Below are 18021 nucleotides of genomic sequence, written 5' to 3' on the forward strand. Positions count from 1 at the left end.
CCATTATTCTTTGTTACTTAGAAAAATGGTCTCAGCATTTACATTTACTCATATTTAGCACTCCAAAGGGAATACAATTGGCTAAATACTGGCTATGCACCAAGCATGGGAATAATTGTTTTACATTTATTATCTCTTTTAATTTACTACTTATTAAAAGCTAATAATGTAGGTATCATCTTATTGAGAATTAAGGATTGAGTAATTTGGTTGGGATTAAATATTAAAGAGCTGGAACTAAGGTCTAAATCTAGGTTTGTCTGATTCTAAAGCTCATGTTCTTGCAAACTAACATTGTCCTTTCTCCCCACTTTAGCAGCTATAGATGTGCATGTTTATACTATAAGTTCTTCACCAGCAGTTTTTAGCAGTAACATCAGTATTCCCCCATCTCCTTCATTCATATATATGTATATTTAAGTATTTTTGTCTAAATCTCTACTTGGTATTTCTCATTATTTAGTCTCTACTCTGTTTCTTTAGTTTCCATTTCAGGCTAGGAAGTTGGCATGCTCGAACTCTTTGGAACAATGTTCCAAACTCTTTGGAACATTTGTGTAATAAACATGATGCCACAGCCTTGTCCAACCCCGCCCCCCACCACTGTAACGTAAGTCTCCCCCCCCCCCCACCAACAAACTGTTTGCAAAGATAAGTTCTGCTATCTGTTTTCAGTATTGATGTGGTAAAAGAGAATTGCACCCTTGATTTGCTCCTGACTTCCTTGAATGACTTGTGAGTTCATTCCCGCCAACAGGGAAACTGGCAGGTGGAAAGAGCGCCACCTACTGAAATCGTTACTAAGACATGGGTCTTTGGGGATAAAATGCTCAGAATGGGATAGCACCAAAGCATTCCATTGGGAAAATGAGTCAGAATCACCTGTGGAGCACTTAAAAAAAATGCATAACTATGTTCCACTTCAATACCCCTACCAGTCTCTTGGAGATTCTGAGTAATGAAGTCTGGGATGGGGCTGGAGTAGCAGTATTTTTTAAAAGATTCAGGGACAATCACGTGTACAATTTGCTTAAAAATCACGGGTGTACTTCCTATGTGAATATTAATAGGCATACAATGTTGTCGTTCATAGAGAGTCCCATGACAGAGAGCAAATAGTGTGTATCCCTCTATAGTCTAGTAAAGCCTTCACACCTTTGCAAAGATCCAATGAAGCTGTCCGTGACTCTCCTTCTGTATTTCAGGTTGATTGAATTCATCTAAGTTCTCTCGTGACAGGCTAAAAAAAAAAAATCTCCTTCGAGGAAAAGATAAATAATTAGCAGCCTAAGAATGACTCAGATTATCAGCAGTGAAAAAGAAAGATTAGGGTAAAATGTAAGTGATAGTACTGATACCCTGATGCAATGGGGAGAAAGATGATTGCAAGTTGCCAGAGTTCAATTTGTGAAGAATGTTTTGGGATTTGTATTCCCATGGGATACTGAATGGTTGATCTTTGTCACACTTTTTTTCTAAAAATTTTAAACCATTTTTTAAGCTAGGTAATTAAACAAATTGAATCCAATTTCACTTTTCCCCCAAATAATGGCCATGTAATAGTTTATGAATGTCTTACATAGCTCCATGCTAGCTATTAGTGTAGTGCTTCTAGAAGGAAGAGCTACAGAGATTAAACTAATTTGAGGCCCGTGTTTGATTCCTCCCTGTCTTATAGATACTCTGCATGAAAAAAAGAGAAAAAATTAAAAAGGAAATAGGATAGCTATTATTTGACATCCAATTTTCCTCAAATATTCTCAAGCATGTTATGTTTCATTCTTTCTAGAGATGAGTGAGAAAGTCTAATGAGATCTGACTCATGCTAACTCAGAGCTAGGGTGCAGGAGGGGCTGAGTAGTTTCCTGCAAAACTCTTCACTACCAACCTCTGTTTAATTTGTTTTCTTATTTTACATCTTAGAGTACAATATTGTTACTATTTGGCAGGACACCTTCTTGATCTGTCAGTAATTAGGCATGCCTCTAAGGTGAATATGTGTTGATTTTCAAACACATATTCTGACACTTCACAATGACATTGTTCCCAAGAAACTAAAGTATATCCAAGCAAGGAACACAAAATAAGCGAATCTGAAAGAAAGATTGGAGTCAAAGGGGAAAAGAAACACACACACACACACACACACACACACACACACACACACACAATCAGAACATCAAAAACAAATCCTAAAGGAACATTTCATTAGTGGATCCCTAACTTTTATTGCTCTGAAATATTATGATCATTGACTCTAGTTAGACTGGGTAGGGAGAGGGAAGGAAGTGAGAACTATTGGAGACAGGTGTGTTTAGTGTGGGGATGGTGGCTGTCAGGTGGGTACAATCTTAGTGATGATAGGAATACATTTTTATGAAGGAAACTTTCTTAAATCTTCTCAAACCATAAAACATCAATAGGGACTTTCTACTAGTGAAAAAGAACTGAAAGAACTTCTGTCTAAATTTAAAACCCAGAAAAAGGTAAAGTCATAATTTTGATGAATGAGGACTGCTGTTCAAGGTAAAAGTAGTAGGAACTCGCAAAATAGATATTCAAAATATTTAGAAAGCGTAAGTAGTAAAAGCATCATTATTGAAAGTGGTAAACTGAATCTAAGTAAATGACATGGTCTAAAATTGTAGTCTAGATGCTGCTAATGAAAACCTAGCAAGAAAACTTTAATATTACCTATCTCATTTAGTATTTACAATTATTTTGAAAAATATATGCGACAGTTATGACCTAACTTATTGGAACAAAAAATTAACACTGGAGAACATGTGCTTAACACATGAGGGGACATGACAGAGAGATTAAGTAACTTGCCCAGGGTCACACAGCAGGTGATAAATTCTCAGATTTAAGTCTTCTTCAGTATTCTCTTCAGAAGCTAAAGGGAAACAAATAAACCAACTTTAATTCCTTCCTTGAGGCAGAAAAGAAGCGCTGATCAACTTGTGACATTGTATCTTAGGATGATACATTTTCATTCCTTGTCTTTGCTCACCCAGATGGAGGAGAATGCTACATTTAGGAAAAATGTGTTTAGTGTATTTTTTTTTAGGGTAGGTTATCCATTGTGGTAGGAATTCTGTTCATTGCAAATGTGAAGTGAGAGCTAATCTAGTCCCTACAAACACTTCTAAGGGAGAGAATAACACATTACTCAAAGGTAAGGAAGATAAAACATTGGAGCTCTTCCTTGATTTCTTCTCGGGCCACAGAGAAAGCTGTTTGGAGTATGAGTGTATGTAATTAAAAAAGCAGACTAGGGGCGCCTGGGTGGCTCAGTTGGTTGGGCATCCGACTTCGGCTCAGGTCACCATCCCACGGTCTGTGAGTTCGGGCCCTGTGCTGACAGCCCAGAGCCTGGAGCCTGCCTCGGATTCTATGACTCTCTCTCTCCCTGCCCCTCCCCCACTTATGCTCTGTCTCTCTCTGTCCCCAAAATAAATAAACATTAGAAAAAAAGAAGCAAACTTGTTGGACAAAAAGACACAGCCTCACATTTTCATAAAAAGCAAAAAAAAAAAAAAAAAAATTAAATATCTGAAATTCACATGAACAATTCCCTTTTTATTGTATAGGGCTGGAGACAGTGGGGTTTGGTTGATTTAGTTTAAGTCAGACTTCAAACTCACAGATTTTCTAAGGAAAACAAAACTCAGAATGAAACTTCATGCACACAGTCTGGAGTAAATGAACTGTTTTCCTCTAAACCATTTCATGAAAAGACAAGTTTCGTGCAATTTTAGCAAGTAACAGTGCCCTCCCAACAGGGCTGCTTGCCAAGCAAAAAACACCTTACTACATACCCTAGATCTTTAGAAAAAAATAATGTAGAATAAATTTATGATAGAATTGTTAATTCTTGGTGACAATAGTTATTTTACTTGCTAGCATACATCTTTAGTTTTGAATTTTTAGAGACTTCATGCATGGTAGCCTATGTGGAGGGCACTGGTTTTGGTAGTAATACATAAAAATCAGAGACATAGCTTTGGGAGACAAGAGAAATAAAGTCCCAACTAAAGGACCTTTTGTATTGCTTTGTTGTTCAGGAAAGGGTTGTGCTATGAACTGGATGTTGGAGAGAAGCTTACAAAAGGTCTTGAGATGAATGAAAACTAATCTAGTTGGGACATCTTCTCAGAAATGTTAAAAAGAAAAGAAACAACTTTAGAAATGAAGGATTGTTAGTTTCACTTTCCATTGCATAAATGGTTGTTCAGGTCTGAATTTCTTTTTTTTTTTTTTAATTTTTTTTTAACGTTTATATATTTTTGAGACAGAGAGAGACAGAGCATGAACGGGGGAGGGTCAGAGAGAGAGGGAGACACAGAATCTGAAACAGGCTCCAGGCTCCGAGCGGTCAGCACAGAGCCCAACGCGGGGCTCGAACTCACATATGGCAAGATCGTGACCTGAGCCGAAGTCGGACGCCCAACCGACTGAGCCACCCAGGCGCCCCACAGGTCTGAATTTCTAATTTATCTTAGTTTATGGTGGTGCTTGAGATACTGGTGTGTCATTTGTACTTCAGTGTTCCCATTCTTGAGAGGCGGTTTAATCAGGGCATGACCAGACTGAGTCAAACTGCATCGTTATGGGGGTCTGTTCAGGAAATCCTCAAACACAGAAGGATCAAAAGTGGATGGAAATACCATCGTAGAATGTCCCTCAAAAGAGCGTTATGAGAACATTATATTTTCATTCTTGTTCTGCATTGGTGGTGACATTTCCCATGCTCTACTTTCTCAGCCTTATTGTTTAAAATTAAACACATGTAGTGATGGACCACAGCAGTATTCTCAATCCAATATACTCCTATTTCTTCTCTCATTCAGCAATATAATAGTGAACAAGATGGGTCTCCTGCCCTCACAGAGTATAGTCAAGGGGGAAAACAGACATGTGAATGGGCCATGAAAACATGGTAAGATGTGTGAACAAAAAATGTGAGGGTGCAACAGGCAGGGTTCTTAACCCATATTTGAAGGTTCAGAGAAAATATCCCTTAAGAGTAAGATTTCATAAGAGATCTTAAGAATAAATGGGAATTATTAAGTCTAGGCAGAAACTCAGAGAAGAATATTTGGTAGAGATAAAAAGAGTCTATCAAGAACCAGGGCATGACAAAGCATGACATATTTGGAAAAAAACAAAAAACAAAAAGACAAATGTTCCAAATGCCATGTTTAGAAAGCCAAGAGCAAGAGGGTGAACTCTCAGACTTGAGCAGTGTGCAGGGAGCCGGGTTATGATCATGAGGGTTAGTATAAATCATAGTGAAGAGTTTGGATTGTGGCCTAAGTTGCAGTGGGAAATCAATAACGGGGTTTAAAAGAGAAGAAATGATTTGGGCTTTGGAAATACCTTGGTTGTTGCAGTGGGGAGAACAGATTGAGAGAACACGACAGCAGATGCTAGGAACCAGTGAGGAGACAGGAGAAGTCCGTTAGGAAAAATTAGAGTGGTCTGGGTTAGAGATTAGGCAACAGGAAGGAGAGAATTGGAGAGGTTCGTGGATATCACAGACTTAGAGGAAATGGAGCAGAGTAACTAGTACTTTGAAGCAGGGGTAAGGCCGAAGCAGGGCTCACGGATGTCACCCAGGTTTCCGACCTGGCCAAAGAGATGGTTGTTGGTGACTTTCAGTCGAGATAGAAATAACGGGAAGAGAAGAGGGCATGCAAGTAGGAGTTTGGGGGCTGTGGGGAAAAAAGAAATCAATCATAAAAAAAAGTTACATTGAGGCACCTGAAGGTTGCCATCTGAGAATGGGAGAATCCAAGCAGTTGGAGAGCTGAGCCTGAAATCTTGAAACCAGATTCAGACTGGAGTTACAAACGTGTGACCCTTCTGCATCAGGATGGCAGCTGAGGAGGAAAACTTTGTGCCCTGAGAAGAAAAGCGGAGCTCTTAGGAAGGAAACAGAGGAACACCACCCTTGAGTTCTGACAGAAAGACGAGCGCCCAGAGGAGGAAGGCAGAGGTGGGTGGTATTGTGGGAGCGAACGAGCTTCACGAAGGAGGTCTGACCTGTTAGCAGTGCCACATACTACTGAGCTATCACCAGAGACAAGTAATGAGAAGTGTGCCTTGGGTAGGACAGTGGGGTGTTCACTGCAATCTTGGGCAAAGTACGATTCAGCTGAAGACCAGGCCTAACAGAAGCCAGATTGCCTGAGGCTGAAGGATAAACAGGAAGGGAGGATGAGGAGGTAGGGAGTACAAATGACGATTTAAAGGTTAGCTCAAGAGGGGAGGAAGGAGATAGCAAAGAACAGAGGGATATAGGCATGAGGAAAGGATTCCTTAAGCTGGAAAAGACTTGAACATGTTTAAATGGGAGAGATCAAATTGAGGTAGGTGGTTAAAGATGCAGAAAAGAAGATAAAACTTCTTATACAAGGTCCCTAAAAGGTGAGGTCTTTTAACAAACTATACAAATGATCCCAGAAAGTATAGTCTTAAAGGTGAGGGTCTTTAAAATTTTTTTTTAATGTTTATTTATTTTTGAGAGAGAGAGCACAAGCAGGGGAGGGGCACAGAGAGAGGGGGCAGAAGATCTGAAGCAGGCCTTGTGCCTATAGCAAGGAGTCCGGTGTGAGGCTCAAACTCACCTACCACAAGATCATAACTTGAGCTGAAGTTGGACACTCGACCGACTGAGGCACCCAGGTGCCCCAAAGGAGGTCTTTTAAAAGATTATTCTGCTGAGAAGCTGAGGTGGGGGATTGGCCAATCCGTTCAGTGTGAAGTTTTCTTTACATTTCTTATAGTTCAGGTAGGGTGTAGTCCATGGTTACCGACAGAGGTTAAAAGAGTTCATTTCACTGTGCCCTACCTCCCTCTCCCTCTCTAGTGGGTCCCAGAGACTATCTTCCTGAGTTTTATCATTGCTTTGTAGAGAGGGAGGAATGGGGTCCGTGAAATGCATTATGAATAAATGCTGATGTTTTGGACAAGGCTGGGGTGGGCCTGTTAGATAATATAAAGTTCTAGAAGTCAGAGCTTCCTTTAAAACACGAGGGTGTATTGTAAAACACTATGGGTAATATCTGAATAAAGTTATCCTAAGGTGGCATGGGGATCTCCTGTAAGGTGATGTGAAGTCATGGCTATGATTTCTAATTCATACTTCCTACTATAGCGACAGGTCTGTGATCCAAGAATAATCATAAGAATACATATCAAATGTTGATTGTCTACCTAGAGCTGAACACAAACTATAGAAGACTTTTATATTCTAACAAGAATCCGGCCAGGTAGATATCATTATTTTTAGTTTATAGATAAGTAAAGGCTCAGAGGGAATAAATAAGTTGCTTACAAAGGGCTAGTAAATGGCTCTACCTGCACTACAACCCAGGTTTGTCTGTTCCAGGGTGTGAACCTTTTGCATTGAGTACCATGATGCATATTGCAGAAATTATTAAATTAAATTTATTAAATAATTAAAATTATTCTTGCTCTGAATTCCTTTCTTATTCATGTGTTATGCAACTAAACTATCTCCTCTGTTAGAAAATAGTGAATAGCTAACATAGGGAAAAATTGGTATTGGTATACAAGGGAGAGAGAGTTGGAGGAAAACAGGATCCCGAAATACAGAGATCGGGGGTGTAGCTCAATGGTAGAGCATTTAACTGCAGAAATACAGAGATGAATGGGAGGAAAAAAATCATTATTCCCAGCATCACATATTCCTTTTGCTTGCTCATTTCTTCATGCACTTTGTTTATTCATTCAATGAATAATATTTTTAAATTTACAGAGATATTTTATCCTCATAGAGCTCAAATAATAACATAATTAAATACTTACTTGCAATTATGACAAGCCCTACAAAGGAGAAGTTCAGAGGCTGTGGGGGAAGATAAAAGGAAGGGAAAATTCAGTGAAGAAGTCAACTTAAGCTTTCCTTGAGGAAGTGATAATTGAGCCGACTTTTGAAAAATAAGCAGAAATGAACCAATCAAAGAAGGCATGAGGAGAGGCGTCTTGTTCCAGGCAGAGGGAATTATACATGGGAAGGTCCAAAAGCAGGAAGAGACATGGCATAAGGCCAGTGTGGCTGGAGCTCAAAAAGTAAGTAGGAGAATGTAATTAAATGAGATTCCATAAGGTAGGAGGCAGAGGCCAGAACATGCAAGGCCTTGTGGGTCATATTAAGTATTCTTTTTTATAATTATGTATTGTTTTTTATCTGCTCAGGGACTCACCTCTCCCCTCCTTTTGTCAGGCAATGAATTACATATGATTTACCCTTGGGGAACCAATCTTTAAACCATGAAGCTCAGGGAGAACTAGTCTACCATGAGTTTCAAGGGTGAGCACATGTTAAACCAGCCTTGGCCAATCAGAGAATAACCTTCTTGTCTCCCTACAGGAACTGTTACAAGAGGGAAGCATACAACTCAAGCCAGGCCAGTCAGAACCAACAGGGCTAACTGACAGCCTTTTGCAGGTGTTGTTGCAGAAAAAATACTCTCTTTCTGTGGGGATTGCTGGCTTTGTGGGATGTAAAGCTCAAACTATGGCAACCAGAAGGGGGAAGCTCAATTCTCTCAAAGGAAACGTCTCTCCTACAGTATAGCCAACACAGAGGAAAGCCGAGTTGAGAGATGAAGAGATAGGTCCAGTTGACATAAATGAACAGATCTACTCCATAAATTTTTAATTTTGTGTAACGGTAAATTTCTCTTGGCAGGCAAGCCTGTTTGAGATATATTTTAGTCACGCAGATCTGGAAGAGTCTTGATTTATTTTTTTTAAATATGGTACAAGAATTGAAGTGTGGTAGGTAACAGACTCTAAAATGTGGAGTTAGCCGAATGTTGTTACGGAAGACGCAACGATGACCTCTCTTTCTTTAGCTGAGAAATTAACACAGCAGTTGATTAACTTGCTACTGGGGCATTTTGAGACTTAGAGCCCAGGCCTTTGAGAGTAGGGATTAGAGGGCATGTTTGAGAAAAAATCTGGAATGTATTGACTCCTTCTTGTAAGGTTTAGGGAAGTCCCTAATGAAAGGAGCAAACTGTAGTTAAAGCTGGTTTGTCTGGAAGCAGTGAAAACACTCAAGAGCAGCCCTTTAGCCCTTATCCTGAAATCCCAAACAGCCAAGAGTCAGAAGTACTTTAACTGTTTGGAATTTACAAAGTCAGGTCCTTTCCTCCAATTTAAATTTAGTGGTAGCAGAGTTGGGGAGGGTAGAATGAAATTGGAAAATGAGATTGAAACCAGAAGCCCTACCCACTCCTGTTGACAGAACTTCAAAGTCAATAGTTAGAAGACAGACACAACCTGATTGGAATCAAGAATCAAGGATTAGGCCTCAATACCAACTCTGGCTTTTGTTGCTAACTCACCGAATTTACTGGAAACAAATAGATTGTAGAGTTTACCAAGCTTTTAAGGAACTTGGGTTACCAGAGAAACTCAAACACCCATAAACGCAGGGGTGTGATTGCTCAACCTGCAAGGCAATACTTAGTGGGGATCTTTAAGCCACACTAACAGAAACAGCACTGTTAGATATGATAATCAGAAAGTAAATATTTCTCAGTGCCTTTCTCAGCTGTGGCTGTACAGGACAAATCACAAGGGAAATCATCCCAGAAAACAGGTCCAAGAGCAGACAGAAGAGATCCCCAAGAAATTCACTTTGAAACCAAAACAAGGGGTCCTTCTCCTCCTGTCCAGCAGGGTAGTATGTATGCATATAGTAGATTGCATACTGCCCCTCCTCCCATTTCCCCTTTTTCAAGTAAGAAGTTTTTATGGTAGCTATTTTGTGTCCTCCTCATAAATGTATATTATGTTTGTTGGAGATAGTTAAACGTCTCATTTTACAATAGGTTTCTTAACCATGAGGAAAGCACATTAGAGAGTCCGGACTCAGACTGCATGCAGTAAGCTGGATAAAACTTGAGTGGTACTGGTATACATATGTTTTTGATTCCATCTGATATTATTGCCTAATGTAGGCCTGGGGAATTCCAAAAATTTAGGTATAAGAAAAATAAATGTGGATGTTGTGTACCCAGAAAGTGAACTATAATAGCTGTCTGTGTTTTGGCCTATCCAGAATCCAATTTCTCATAGGTTCACTCCCTGATTTTCTCAGGGGAACTATTCTCCCCTCCCCACCCACCGCCCTTCCATCACTGGGACCAGGTGAATCTAACTTCACGTTCAGCCTCAGAAGGTCAACACTGACATGGACCTGGCCAATCAGAACATCATAAACCTCTGGGGCACCTGGGTGACTCAGTTAAGGGTTGGACTCTTGGTTTCAGCTCAGGTCATGATCTCACGGTTCGTGGGATCGAGCCCCGAATCATGCTCTGCACTGACAGTTTGGAGCCTGTTTGGGATTCTCTGTCTCCCTCACTCTCTGCCCCTCCCCTGCTTATGCACTGTCTCAAAATAGGCAAACATTTAAAAAATTAAAAACAACAACAACAACAACAACACTGTAAACCTCTGATTTTAGCGATTGGTTCTGGACATCTGAACCACATGTTCATACCTAGGCCAGTTAAATCAAAAGCAATGAGGCAGTTCTGGGGAAGAGGCATTTTATTTCTGTTGAGATTGCTGCAAATACAGAATATAAGCTTGGAGTTTCTAGCACCTATCATAAATGAAGAACCTACCTAGCAACAGGGATACAATAGACAGAATAAGAGCAGAGAGAGAGCGAGACTCAGTCCTGGTGATAGTGTTGGAGCCATTTCATCTGGGTGAATCTAAAGATAATCTATCCTTGATATTTTTTATATGTGAGTCCCCTGCCCTTCAACATTTTTTGGAGGAAGGGGAAATTTGGCTTATGTTGGGTTCTTTTCCTTCCCAACTGAAAGAGTTTTTAATTCAAGAGCAATGGGATGTCATGAAATGGTTTTTTACCAGGAGAGGAATGTGATGAGACTTGAGATTTTTGAAGATGAGGCTTTGATTGAGTAACTCTTCTTGAAGGAACACCACTAACGCCATTCCAGTGTCATTCCCAAAAAGTAATAAAGAAGACAAATCAGTTGGCTTACTGGTTGTACCTATATTGCACCCAGTGTTTGCAAAGAGACCAAATATAACTGTGGTTAGGGGTCATTACTGGAGACAAGGTAGATGAATATTGAGTACACATCATTTTGTTTATTCTTCTTTAGGGTCTGCTGTTTAATCTCCCTTTACTTTGCATAGAACTGTATCCATGAACACTTTTATACATTTACCAACCCAGTTAACATTTCACGGATGACTAATTTCTGGCTCATTTGATGGTTGTGAATTAAAGGTTTGAGAAGACAGTTGGTAGGACTCCTTTCTCTTTAAGATAGAAATATATTAAGCATTTTTTATGAAAAGATAGAAAGGAACAGGCCCATTAATTGCTATAATTATCTATGGCAAAATAAAGAATGATTAGCATTGATTATGTCACATGTATATGAAATACTGGGAATTTTCTAATGAAGTTAGAAGTGTCTGGCTGTCTTCTGGCACATTGCATAAACTAACCTGTTTTTTAAAACGTCTTTTAATTTTAGCCAATAGGTAAAAGTAAAGTATACAACTTATATATCACATTTTTAAAGGAATTTTGTTGCCCTCAATTTCATCTCCTTGCCCCACTATGGCCCAGATTGTGCACATGATGGTATGAGCCAATGTTGACCATAATCCTTACAGATGAGGCCAACACTTAAGAGGAGGCAGACCAACAATGGAGAACTAACTTGGATCCTCAAATGACCTCCTGGAGTGGAGCCACCTACTCACCTTGGGCCACAGATGAGAAATAAATAAACTCTGTTTTATCTAAAGCATCGTATTTTGGTAGCTCTTTATTATATCAGTTCAGCATGTACCTTAATTATATATCCATCAAATACAATGGATTACTATTTCCAAATAATCAGTGGTGTGTGTGTGTGTGTGTGTGTGTGTGTGTAGCAGATCAGGTGACCAAAAGCTAAACAAAACCCAACTGTTCCTTTATCCTAGTTAGGATCGCCCTACATGACGATGGCTGTCAAACTTTAGAATGCATAAGAATTTACTGGGAAGCTTATTTAAAAAGATCATTTCTGGGGCACCTGGGTGGCTCAGTCGGTTGAGTGTCCGACTTCGACTCGGGTCATGATCTCACAGCTCATGAGTTCGAGCCCCGTGTCGGGCTCTGTGCTGACAGCTTGGAGCCTGGAGCCTGTTTTAGGTTCTGTGTCTCCCTCTCTCTCTGCCTGTGCCCCAGTTGTGCTCTGTCTCTCTGTCTCATAAATAATAAATTAATAAACATAAAAAAAATAAAAACAAGATAATTTCTGATTCTACTTCCAGAGATTCTCATCTGCTTGGGCAGGAGTATGGTCCAGGAGTCTACATTTTAAATAAGCATTACAGATAACTGTGATGTAAGTGGTCCGAGAAACTTTATGTGTAGATTTGTTGACACTATCCATGGAAAACTGTGTGTACTTTATGAAAAGTATGGATATGTAACAGAATAACAAGGGATGTGTCTAAATTCACAATTTTTTAGCAGAAAATTTTGAATATTATTACTTAGTTTATAAGTAATGTTATTATATTTACTCTTAAAAATTTTTTTAACATTTTTATTTATGTTTGAGAGATAGAGCATGAGGGAAGGGAGGGCAGAGAGAGAGGAAGACACAGAATCTGAAGCAGGCTCCAGGCTCTGAGCTGTCAGCACAGAGCCTGACACAGAGCTTGAACCCATCAACTGTGAGATCATGACCTGAGCCGAAGTTGGATCCTTAACCAACTGAGACACTCAGGTGCCCCTATATTTACTCTTTTAAAATCAGTTTGAATTTGGGGCACCTGGGTGGCTCAGTCAGTTGGGCGTCTGACTTCGGCTTGGGTCATGGTCTTGCAGTTTGGAGGTTTGAGCCACACATCAGGCTCTGTGCTGGCAGCTAGGAGCCTGCTTCCGATTCTGTGTCACCCTATCTCTCTGCTCCTCCCCTGCTCATGCTCTCTCTCTCTCTCTCATAGAAACATTAATTTTTTTTTTAAATCAGTTGAATTTAATTCTACCTAATATATACACAGAACTTGAAACACTTAATTCTGGGGGTGCCTGTGTGGCTCAGTTAGTTAACTATCCAACTCTTGATTTGGGCTCAGGTCATGATCTCACAATTTGTGAGTTGGAGCCCTGCATCGGACTCTATGCTGACAGCATGGAACCTGCTTGGGATTCTTTCTCTTCCTCTCTCTGCCCCTCCCCTGCTCATGCTCTCTCTCTTTCAAAATAAATAAATAAAATTAAAAAAAATAAAAAAGGAAACACTTAATTCTGTATGTTCTAAGATGTTTGAAATATGCAAAATTATGAATAATAATTGAATTATAGGAAGTGATTGAGAATCTGAAATATATATAAGAAAGGTATAAAACAGGAAATAGAATTATTGCTGCAATATTCAGTTCTTTATGTAATAAACAAAGGTTCTAAACTTTAATTTTTTAATGTTTATTTATTTTGAGAGACAGAGCATGAGTGGGGGAGGGGCAGAAAGAGAGGGAGACACAGAATCTGAAGCAGGCTGCAGGCTCTGAGCTGTCAGCACAGAACCTGATGCGGGGCTCAAACTCAGGAGCCATGAGATCATGACCCAAACCAAAGTCAGATGCTCAACCAACTGAGCCACCCAGGTGCCCCTAAAGGTTCTAAACTTTAAATTAAGCAAACATAAATTCAAGGATAGAATGACAAACATAGTATTTGTTTTTTGGATATTTCCACAACTTGTTGAAACAGCCAGAAGTAAGCAAGCAGATAAGAAAAAGGAAAGGAAAGAAATACTAAACTTAGCCTCCTCTTGCTTCAAATCCTCAAGTTTAAAAAAGATTTAAGAAAAACTTTATGTTATAGTGCCTTGGAAGAAAGCAAAAGCCAACCTGGGATAAAAAAAAAAAAAATGCCTCCATAAATATGGAGAACAAACAGAGGGTTACTGGAGGGTGGGGATGGGCTAAATGGGTAAGGGGCATTAAGGAATCTACTCCTGAAATCATTGTTGCACTATATGCTAACTAATTTGGATGTAAATAAGAATAAAATAAAATAAAATGTCTCCAAACCGCCTTAAACTCTTTCCTTCATTTTTGTAAAATTATGGGTCCTTTACCTCTTGCTATATATTTGCTGTGAAGAAAAAAGGACCTATTTTTCAGCTGAAGACGTATTCTGCTTCCTCAGAATGCAAGAAAAACAAAAAGAGGAAAATTATGACCTAATGCAAATTTTTCTTCAAGGTAGCTATGTTCATTTTGTGGCGTGAAGCAGCTGACACAAGGAGGCCTGAGCAGCAACAGAGAAGCATGTTTCTCTTCCAGACAAGGGGCTTTAAATGCTTCTCTCACTCAAAGGAGGAAACAAGTGGGACTTCACATCTATGCAACTTGAAAGTAAAGAGGTGGGGGCGCCTGGGTGGCTCAGTCGGTTAAACATCCAACTCTTGATTTCGGCTCAGATCATGATCTCATGGAGATCCAGCCTGAAGCTAACAGCATGGAGCCTGCTTGGGATTCTCTCTCTCCCTCTCTCGCTCTGCTCCCTCTCCCCACTTACACATGCTCTCTCTCTGAAAAATGAATAAACATTGAAAAAAAAGTGAGGAAGTGAAACTTTTCACACCTTTTAACTTTTTTACCTTTTCACATTTTCTTTTAGTGGGTTTTTCAAATGGTTAAGCAGTTTACCTTCAATGGACATTTAAAAATGCTCTCTTTTGGTGTTTTCATTCCAGAGGAAAGAATGTACTTTGTGCTCTGATATAACATTATTAGTGAGTATAAATTTTTCCTTCCAAGAGAGTCAAGAATTACTTTGTATAAACAGATTCCTAGAGCCTAAAGTCTTATTTGGCATACATATAAATTTAAAAATGAACTACCAATCAGCAATATCAAATTTCTTGACAACCTGTTATATATCTGGACTTGGGTGAAATAGTGTTATCTACTTTTTATTGCAAAGCAAAAATTCAAAGTTGGGTGTTTACACAAACATACTCTCAGTGTCATACCACTATGAGGAATAATTGGGTAACATAATGTTGGTAATATATAATGTGTCTGATTGAAGATTTTTAGGAAAAATAATTTTGAGGAAAGCAAGCCTATGTTTTCTTAGTGGATTTTTGTTTGCTTTTTAAACAAATGCTATTGACATAATTTTTTTTACTTTAAAATTGAGTTGCATGAAACAAGTGAAGGGGTTTAAGAGGTATAAACTTCTAGTTATAAAATAAATAAGCATGGGGATGAAAAGTACAGCCTTCAGAATATATTCAATTAAAAATTTAAAAAAAGTAAAAAAATTAAAAAAAAAATTTAAAAAAAGTAGCACTTTTTCCCCTTTTAGTGTTACCACTGCATTATTACCTTCTAGTTGTGAAATTTCATGATTTCATTATCATTAGAAAAATCTAGAAAGCTCTGATGCTATAATGCCTCTTAGCTTCCCACTGTAGTCTTCCTGTGTTAAGATGCTAACCTCTATACAGATATTTTGGTTTGTTACTTACCTTCTGTCCCCAAATGCTTCTGAGCTCCAAGACCCCCTTCTTTATAACAATGTCCTTTTTTTTGTCTATAACTGTCCACATGTTACTGAGGAAGAAGGGCCTAAAAACCTAGATCACTGGATTTTGTGGGTGAAGTTTTGCTTAATGATTGACTGAAAGATATTTGCATCAACAATATTGACAGTATTTTATGTAATTCATTAGACTAATTCTCAGGAAAAAAATAAGAAATACTCTTCTTGAGACTGTTTACTCAACAAGTTCAGAACTTAACATTTTAAACTGTTTCCCTCTGAGCAGAAGCAGAAGATGGAAAGCATGAAGACTAATTTACTGTTTGACAGAGTTTGTTATTCAAAAACAGGCTTTTGTGGCCAATTCTAAGTGGCCGAGGTTTGGGGTAACCCTTTTGTGGTTTTACAAGTGATTGTCCTTAAATCTGAGTTTCTTAAGATGAATCCACATACGCATCAGTAAAGACCACAGCTTCAGAGTAACCTCCCCACTCCCCATTCTATTTTAACCAATATATAAATGTGAATTTAGCCACAAGAAAATTGGCTGCATCCATAATGTCACGGTCCTCAGGACATCTGCCAACTATTTCAAAACATAGAGGGCATTGGCTGGCATCAGAGAGATAAATGGGATTTAGTTTTGAAAACTGATTTTGCAAGTGTTTTTGTTTCTACTATGCGTCACGGAATCTCATTCAAATATGTTTCGCGAAAGTGTGGTTACTACCATATTGATCCCTGAAAAAAGACAGGCACTGTACTTTTTGGAGGAGAAAATATTCTCATCGCATTAGGTTAAGGTTAATTTATGAACCCCAAGTACTTTTCATGTCAACATAGATTTTTCCATCTGTCCCATGGACAGCTACCTTGGACGAAAAGAACATCTACAAAAGCAAATATTTTATTAAAAGGTCCCGATTTCTTTAGAGAAGAATAATTAAATTTTGTTTTGTAAAAATTCAAAATAATGGTCACAGTTTATGATAAAAGAGACACCCACTTCCAAAGGTCCAGAAGTGTGTTGAAACTTTCTACAAATAGCTTACATGAGGGGGTTATACTGCATAATTGGATAGCCATTTTTTTCTTCCATAAAGAGCACAGAGTAAGATTTCTTATTAAAAACATGTGCTGGGGCACCTGGGTCGCCCCGTTGGTTAAGCGTCCAACTCTTGATTTCAGCTCAGGTCATGATCTCATGGTTGGTCATGAGATGTGGCTCTGTGCTGGGTGTGGAGCCTGCTTGGGATTCTCTCTCTCTGCCCCTCCCCCACTTGTGTGTGTGCGCACGCGCGCTCTCTCTCTCTCTCAAAAAATTAAAAACAAACATGTGCCAAAGATTTATTTGTCCAAATCTATATGTTATTTACCACTTAGAAAAATATTTATGTATAATTCCTTTCTTAGAACTGGTTAACAGCCCTTCTCAATCAAGGTAAACCTTAGAAATCAATCATATAGAGCTAAGAAAGTCAAGATCTATGTTACTTAATGGATCTTTTGTTTGTTTCTTACATTCATTTTCCAAAAGGATATTTTGATCCATAGAATGCACTACTTCCAGAATTTTTATTCTTGCTAGAATACTGTGTACACAAGTCATGGAACATGGGAAAATACTGACATTTAAAGTTTTTAGATTGTGGCAACTTTTAAAAACTAAGCAACTTTTCCATGATGCTATTTTTTATTTTTTTTATTGAACAATAGTTATTGAATGCAGAAGGTATATCTCTGTTATGGACCTTTATAATTACATTAAACAACTTGTAGTTCATCAAATTCCAATTAATTCTTCTGCTCATTAGTTTACATTTTAGGTATACCATACTACTATTTGATAGATACATACTCAGAATTGATCATTCCTGAAATAATACTTCAGGGAATATAGCCCTTAAATCCTTTAGAAAAATTCCAATAAAAGAACTGTGAGTCAGTGAGGGTCCCAGCTGGAAACAGAGGGCATACTCAAATAGTTTGAGAAGGATTTAATAAAGAGATATTTTAGATGTTTGGAGAAGACTTATGGAAATCACAAAGGAGAACACTATTATAACCTGTAAGCTTGAAGGGGCAAGATGAGAACTTTGGGCAAGAACCCTAAAGTAGAGCAGTGTATAAAGTAGGCCACCTTGAGAGGATCTATGACCTTAGGATAAAGGACAAAGCCAATCTGAGATGATCCCACAGGGAAGGAGTCAGGGAAGAAATATCCCAAATAGACTCTTCACCCTCTCTCTGATCCATTGCCAGGCATCCCATTGAGCTAAATTGCACTGTTTATTGTGGTAGCCTAGTTGCAGATGTCTACTGAGAACTTGAAACGTGGGTGTAAATGGAAAACGCACACCAAAGTTTGAAACCTTAGTATAAAAAAGAATGTAAAACATCACATTAATAATTTTACATTAATTAAAAAC

Source organism: Panthera pardus, unplaced genomic scaffold, assembly GCF_024362965.1.
Source record: "Panthera pardus isolate Hobbes unplaced genomic scaffold, ASM2436296v1 HiC_scaffold_13, whole genome shotgun sequence".
Taxonomy (NCBI): Eukaryota; Metazoa; Chordata; class Mammalia; order Carnivora; family Felidae; genus Panthera; species Panthera pardus.